Source organism: Heptranchias perlo, chromosome 6, assembly GCF_035084215.1.
Source record: "Heptranchias perlo isolate sHepPer1 chromosome 6, sHepPer1.hap1, whole genome shotgun sequence".
NCBI classification, from domain to species: domain Eukaryota; kingdom Metazoa; phylum Chordata; class Chondrichthyes; order Hexanchiformes; family Hexanchidae; genus Heptranchias; species Heptranchias perlo.
This window is the reverse complement of record NC_090330.1, coordinates 40,498,059-40,504,058: the sequence shown is the minus strand read 5'-3', so window position 1 is coordinate 40,504,058 and position 6,000 is coordinate 40,498,059.

The following is a 6,000-nucleotide window of genomic DNA, read 5'->3' as shown; positions in this document are numbered from 1 at the left end:
TACAGCTGCCAGAGAGAGCAGACTTTTATTCCATAAGTCTGGGATAAAAGATAGTAGAATAAAGGCATAATCCACTGCGTGTTGCAATCGTACTTTTAGGAACTGAAATCATATATGTCAACCTAGAAAAACTGACCAACAACAAAAAAGCTGAAATAGTCCAAGAAAACAGGAAACTCAAAAATAGCGCTGACTATATGCTTTCTGACATGTGATGTCGAGGAGTTTGACTAGTTAGATTAAAAGTACAGCGAGACACTTAATCATAATTTAAGTTGCAGTGCAAATTTCAATCACTATTATTACACGGAAGAAAGCTGAAGTACACAATAGCACAGTTTGGAGCAGTGGTGGATTTAGAAATTACAGAAGGAGGATGGAGTTTTGCAGGCATGAAGTATAGGAGCACACCCCCAAATGTTGACTTTTCCCCCAATTTTGGTGCAATTCCTGCCATTTTTGAGCCCACTGTAATTCTACTTTTCAAAAGTAATATAATTTCATCCGAAGAGGTGCAGATATCTTAAATATGAAACAGAAAGTAGCTATAAGTATTTCAGTATAATTTTACACCTAGTTTTTTTCACTGCGAATTGAACAGTAGATAAATCATGTTAATTTGTGAACTGAATCCTTTTATAAATGCAATGCATTGTAAATTGACAGGAGAAAACTGGCTTACATCTGTCCCTGCACTCGGCCCCATGGTAGCAGGGAGTTACCTGGATTGCGGGTATACTGATTTAACTATTTAAAATAAATAATCTTTATTTTTAATTAGCTTTAGAAGGGATAACCAAGAGTCAGTATAAAAACAAAACCTTAGAACATAGTCCTGATAAAGGGTCACACCCAAATATTTACCTGTCTTTACTCTTTTAGATGTTGATCAACCTGCTGCATACTTCAAATATTTTCTGGGGCTAGAAATAACTGTTGGCAGTAATAGTGACAACACTCCTCTTTTCTTTTTTTATTATTCGTTCACGGGATGTGGGCGTCGCTGGCAAGGCCAGCATTTATTGCCCATCCCTAATTGCCCTTGAGAAGGTGGTGGTGAGCCACCTTCTTGAACCGCTGCAGTCCGTGTGGTGACGGTTCTCCCACAGTGCTGTTAGGAAGGGAGTTCCAGGATTTTGACCCAGCGACAATGAAGGAACGGCGATATATTTCCAAGTCGGGATGGTGTGTGACTTGGAGGGGAACGTGCAGGTGGTGTTGTTCCCATGCGCCTGCTGCCCTTGTCCTTCTAGTTGGTAGAGGTCGCGGGTTTGGGAAGTGCTGTCGAAGAAGCCTTGGCGAGTTGCTGCAGTGCATCCTGTGGATGGTGCACACTGCAGCCACAGTGCGCCGGTGGTGAAGGGAGTGAATGTTTAGGGTGGTGGATGGGGTGCCAATCAAGTGGGCTGCTTTATCTTGGATGGTGTCGAGCTTCTTGAGTGTTGTTGGAGCTGCACTCATCCAGGCAAGTGGAGAGTATTCCATCACACTCCTGACTTGTGCCTTGTAGATGGTGGAAAGGCTTTGGGGAGTCAGGAGGTGAGTCACTCGCCGCAGAATACCCAGCCTCTGACCTGCTCTCGTAGCCACAGTATTTATATGGCTGGTCCAGTTCAGTTTCTGGTCAATGGTGACCCCCAGGATGTTGATGGTGGGGGATTCGGCGATGGTAATGCCGTTGAATGTCAAGGGGAGGTGGTTAGACTCTCTCTTGTTGGAGGTGGTCATTGCCTGGCACTTATCTGGCGCGAATGTTACATGCCACTTATCAGCCCAAGCCTGGATGTTGTCCAGGTCTTGCTGCATACGGGCTCGGACTGCTTCATTATCTGAGGGGTTGCGAATGGAACTGAACACTGTGCAGTCATCAGCGAACATCCCCATTTCTGACCTTATGATGGAGGGAAGGTCATTGATGAAGCAGCTGAAGATGGTTGGGCCTAGGACACTGCCTTGAGGAACTCCTGCAGCAATGCCCTGGGGCTGAGATGCTTGGCCTCCAACAACCACTACCATCTTCCTTTGTGCTAGGTATGACTCCAGCCACTGGAGAGTTTTCCCCCTGATTCCCATTGACTTCAATTTTACTAGGGCTCCTTGGTGCCACACTCGGTCAAATGCTGCCTTGATGTCAAGGGCAGTCACTCTCACCTCACCTCTGGAATTCAGCTCTTTTGTCCATGTTTGGACCAAGGCTGTAATGAGGTCTGGAGCAGAGTGGTCCTGGCGGAACCCAAACTGAGCATCGGTGAGCAGGTTATTGGTGAGTAAGTGCCGCTTGATAGCACTGTCGACGACACCTTCCATCACTTTGATGATGATTGAGAGTAGACTGATGGGGCGGTAATTGGCCGGATTGGATTTGTCCTGCTTTTTGTGGACAGGACATACCTGGGCAATTTTCCACATTGTCGGGTGGATGCCAGTGTTGTAGCTGTACTGGAACAGCTTGGCTAGAGGCGCAGCTAGTTCTGGAGCACTATCTTAATAGAACCGGTAGGGAGCGGACCTGGGAGGAGCACCAGAGTGGCACCAAGTTTAAAAGCGGCAAGGCAGCGGAGAGGCCCTCACTGAGACCAGCAGCAGAGTTCCAGAGGTGACGTCACCAGTGAAAAAGTGACGTGGCGCAGGGGAGGCAGCTGATTGGTAAGTAGGTTCAGGTGAGTATTTCTACTATTCTACAGTGCAGTAACTAAAGTAAAAAGAAAGGGAAGGTCTGCAGGTCTTATAGCAAGTAGCGTTTCTTAGTGAATCAAGGTCCCTGGTGTAGTTAACATTCTCTAAATTAAGAGTGATTTAAAGGAGTAAACTTCTTAAAGGGAGTAACTAATGAGCTTAATCTAAGGCAAGTCATGGCAGCAGAGCTCGTACCCGTGATATGCTCCTCCTGCGCTATGTGGAAAGTCATGGACACTACCGGTGTCCTGGCGACCATGTGTGCAGGAAGTGTGTCCAGCTGCAGCTACTGGCTAACCGCATTTCGGAGCTGGAGCTGCGGGTGGATTCACTGTGGAGCATCCGCGATGCTGAGATTATCGTGGATAGCACGTTCAGTGAGGTGGTCACACCGCAGGTAAAGATTACGCAGGCAGAAAGGAAATGGGTGACCGCCAGGCAGAGTAAAAGGATTAGGCAGGTAGAGCAGGAGTCCCCTGGGGCCATCTCCCTCTCAAACAGATATTCCGCTTTGGATATTGTTGGGGGAGATGGCTTATCAGGGGAATGCAGCAAGATCCAAGACCATGGCACCACGAGTGACTCAGCTGCACAGGAGGGGAGGAAAAAGAATGGGAGAGCAATAGTGATAGGGGATTCCATCATAAGGGGAACAGATAGGCGTTTCTGCGGCCGCAGACATGACTCCAGGATGGTATGTTGCCTCCCTGGTGCTAGGGTCAAGGATGTCACGGAGCAGCTGCAGGACATTCTGAAGGGGGAGGGTGAACATCCAGAGGTCGTAGTCCATATTGGTACCAACGACATCGGTAATAAAAGGAATGAGGTCCTGCAAGCAGAATATAGGGAGTTAGGAAATAAATTAAAAAGCAGGACCTCGAAGGTAGTAATCTCAGGATTACTCCCAGTGCCACGTGCTAGCGAGAGCAGAAATAGGAGAAAAAACTAGATGAATGCGTGGCTTGAGAGATGGTGTAGGAGGGAGGGGTTTAAATTCCTGAGGCATTGGGACCGATTCTGGGAAAAGCAGGACCTGTACAAGCTGGACGGGTTGCACCCAAGCAGAACCGAGACCAATATCCTCGTGGGGCCATTTGTTAGTTCTGTTGGGGAGGGTTTAAACAAGTATGACAAGGGGATGGGAACCAAAGGGCAGGTACAGATAGGACAAATTCAGACCAGGAAACGGGAAGCAGAAAAGCAGTTAGTGACGTAGTTAGCGACACAGAAAGGTAAAAGAAGCAAAGGTTAAATAGTGTTCAGCACAGGAATTTGATGGGGTTAAAGGATATATTCTTCAATGCAAGGTGTATTACAAACAAAGCAGATGAGCTAGGGGCCCAGATAGACACATGGCAGCATGATAACATTGCTATAATGGAAACCTGGCTTAAAGAGGGGGATAATTGGTAGCTCAATATCCCTGGATATAGAGTTTTCAGGCAGGATAGAGTGGGTGATAAAAAAGGAGGTGGGGTAGCATTATTGGTTAAAGAATCAATTACAGTTGTGTGAAGGGATGATATGCTAAATGGATCATCAATTGAGGTCATATGGGTTGAGCTAAGAAATAAAAAAGGGGATGTCACACTACTAGGAGTGTACTACAGACCCCCGAAGAGCGAAAGGGAGATAGAAAAACAAATATGTAGGCAAATTTCTGAGTGCAAAAATAAGAGGGCAATAATAGTAGGGGACTTCAACTACTCTAACAACAACTGGGATTCAAACAGTGTGAGGGCACAGAGGGCACAAAATTCTTGATCGGTGTCCAGGAGAACTTTTACCCAGTACGTGACAAGCCCAACAAGAGGGGATGCCATTCTAGATTTAATCCTAGGAAATGAAGATGGGTAAGTGGGTGAAGTGACAGTGGGTGACCATATTTGGGATAGTGACCATAATTCAGTTAGTTTTAGCATTATTATGGAAAACAGCAGAGTTAAATCAGGAGTAAATGTTTTAAATTGGGGGAAGGCAAGTAAGTTTTTCCCTTGTGTTGGTTCGCTCACCACCTGCCGCAGGCCCAGTCTAGCAGCTATGTCCTTCAGGACTCGGCCAGCTCGGTCAGTAGTGGTGCTAGCAAGCCACTCTTGGTGATGGACATTGAAGTCCCCCACCCAGAGTACATTCTGTGCCCTTGCTACCCTCAGTGCTTCCTCCAAGTGATGCTCAACATGGAGGAGGACTGATTCATCAGCTGAGGGAGGACGGTAGGTGGTAATCAGCAGGAGGTTTCCTTGCCCATGTTTGACCTGATGCCATGAGATTTCATGGGGTCCAGAGTCAATGTTGAGGACTCCCAGGGCCACTCCCTCCTGACTGTATATCACTGTACCGCCACCTCTGTCCTGCCGGTGGGACAGGACATACCCAGGGATGGTCTGGGACGTTGGCTGAAAGATATGATTCTGTGAGTATGGCTATGTCAGGCTGTTGCTTGACTCGTCTGTGGGACAGCTCTCCCAATTTTGGCACAAGTCCCCAGATGTTAGTAAGGAGGACCTTGCAGGGTCGACTGGGCTTGGTGTTTTGCCGTTGTCGTGTCCGGTGCCTAGAGGTCCGTCCGGTTTTATTCTTATTATGACTTTTCGTAGCGAGATTTTACAACTGAGTGGCTTGCTAGGCCATTTCAGAGGGCAATTAAGATTCAACCACATTGCTGTGGGTCTGGAGTCACATATAGGCCAGACCAGGATGGCAGGTTTCCTTCCCTAAAGGACATTAGTGAACCAGATGGGTTTTTACAACAATCCGGTAGTTTCATAACCATCATTACTGATACTAGTATTTTAATTCCAGATTTTTATTTAATTAATTGAATTTAATTAATTGACTTTAAATTCGCCAGCTGCCGTGGCGGGATTTGAACTCATGACTCTGGATTTTAGTCCAGGCCTCTGGATTACTAGCCCAGTAACATAACCACTATGCTACCGTACCCTGCTAAGGAGGATTGATGTGGGTAGTACAGTGGATGTTGTCTACATGGATTTTAATAAGGCATTTGACAAGGTCCCACATGGCAGACTGGTCAGAAAGGTAAAAGCCCATGGGATACAGGGAAATGTGGCAAATTGGATCCAAAATTGGCTCAGTAACAGGAAATAATGGGTAAAAGTCGATGGATGTCTTTGCAAATGGAAATACGTTTCCAGTGGTGTGCCACAGGGCTCAGTGTTGGGTCCCTTGCTATTTGTGGTATATATTAATGATTTGGACTGGAATGTAGGGGCATGATTGGCAAATTTGCAGACGACACAAAAATTGGCCGTGTAGTTGATAGTGAAGAGGATAGCTGTAGACTCCAAGAAGGTATCAATG